The 1,824-nt window shown below is 31.5% G+C and overlaps 1 long non-coding RNA gene across 1 annotated transcript; it reads left to right on the top strand.

Annotated features, from left to right (window-relative positions):
- Window positions 1–392: 392 nt before the first annotated feature.
- On the top strand, window positions 393–1,475 carry LOC311303172. The gene is made up of 3 exons (XR_014629731.1): window positions 393–425; window positions 509–606; window positions 839–1,475. It is a non-coding gene; the product is annotated as an uncharacterized lncRNA (long non-coding RNA).
- The last annotated feature ends 349 nt before the right edge of the window (window positions 1,476–1,824 follow it).

The following is a 1,824-nucleotide window of genomic DNA, read 5'->3' as shown; positions in this document are numbered from 1 at the left end:
CAGAGGTAGGCCAGCCCATTTGTGATATATTTTGAGATAAGTTTGCTGAAATGATTTGCATACGCTATGTGAAAATTGCTTTTGAGCCACTGGTGCAGACTAGGTAGCTTACAATATCTTACAAAATCTCTATAAAATTGGCTAACTTTATATCAAATAAGTGACCTTTGCATCATGTCTAACTTTATATTTATTACACAGCAAATGAACCAATCAGAAGATGGACCATTGTCTTTGTTCAGTCTCACCAGATTAAATGTATCCAGGTAAGCACTGCAGTAAAACTCTCACTAATTCATTCAGACCAAATCTAGCATTCTAAACAACTTAAGTTTATATTTTTGCATTATTTTTATATTTTATTAGCCAGAAGACTCTACCATTGCAGTTCCACCTGACTAGGAAGGTCCTATATCAGCGCACAGGTGGGTTAACTAGTTTAGGAAGGAGAACGATCATCACACAGTGATTTCTTGCATGTATCTTACTGTGTATTTGTCTCAAACAGGTACTCCTTCACTGCAGACAAGCTGAAATGGGCTAAAATCATCTATTTCAGTCGTTCTTTCTATGGATCTCAGCATTTTTGGACAGAATTTAGGATTTGTAAGTATTAAAATTTAATCTGGCATAATTTAATTTAGTTCTTTTGTATGCTATTTATTGACAAAAGCTGTTTACAAATATATATTCTTAAGTTTTTGTGAAAATAATAATAAAAATTAACAAAAAAGGAGGTTAAAAATAATGTGACACTAATATTCTCTCTCTCTCTCTCTCTCTCTCTCTCTCTCTCTCTCTCTCTCTCTCTCTCTCTCTCTCTCTCTCTCTCATATAGTTTTGGAACCGGGATCTCCTCTGAAGGACTGAGTACATTTGTGTTTGTGGGCACGCATGCAGACCAGGGAACACTCTGATGTTGTCAATCAAGTTCTGAACAGGAACCAATCTTTGGAGAAGTTCATTTATTCACAAAGGTGGACAAAAACATTGTGTTTGCTTTTTAAAGATTATTTTGATGATGACTTTTACTCCTATGCTGTAGAAAAGATGGAGTAGACAGTCAGACATTGATAATAATAAGAAATGTTTCTTGAGCATCAAAGAGACTTCTTTCAAAAACATTAAGACACTTAAATACTTCTTTTGGCCACCAGTGTACATGAATCCAACACATTTTTGGAAATAAGTGAAATTATTTTTAAGGTGGGGTTATGTGTCTTGTATTGTGAAAAGAACTGTGTTTTGTCCTGTTTTGGACATTTCCTTTTTGAATGCTTAAAAATGTATTTATATTCTGCAGTTTTATGAATGTAATGGTTGATATTTCATTATAATACTTGTATAAGATAAACAGCCAATGACTCTACATTCATTTAGTCAAATGCTAATGTTTTGTTTATGGTTTTATGTATGTTTTCAAAAATGTTTGCAATGAAGGACAGCACATAATGTGTTAATTTAACACGTTTACACATCTTTGTGCTAACCTCTCTGACATATTTACTTTGTTAAAATCATTAACACAATGAATGAGTTCAAATTAACACAAAAAATGTTGTCTCTAAACTCACCCATTAATGTGTACAAATTTCACACATCATTTTCAGCATTATGTTTATTTTGTGATATATATGAAATGTTTTAAATAAAAAAATGGTATTTTTGTGATAACTTTGTCTAATTGGTTTGTATGAAAGTAGTACTTATGTAGGATAAAAATAAAATTAATCATATATCAAAATTATCAAATCTAATTTATATTTAGTACAAATACAAATAATTACAGTAGTGTACTGATTAGCTTAGTTTTTACAGTAATGC

Source organism: Rutilus rutilus (assembly GCF_951802725.1).
Source record: "Rutilus rutilus genome assembly, chromosome: 14".
Classification (NCBI taxonomy): domain Eukaryota; kingdom Metazoa; phylum Chordata; class Actinopteri; order Cypriniformes; family Leuciscidae; genus Rutilus; species Rutilus rutilus.
The sequence above is the reverse complement of the archived record's forward strand: the minus strand, read 5'-3'. Positions and strand labels throughout refer to the sequence as shown.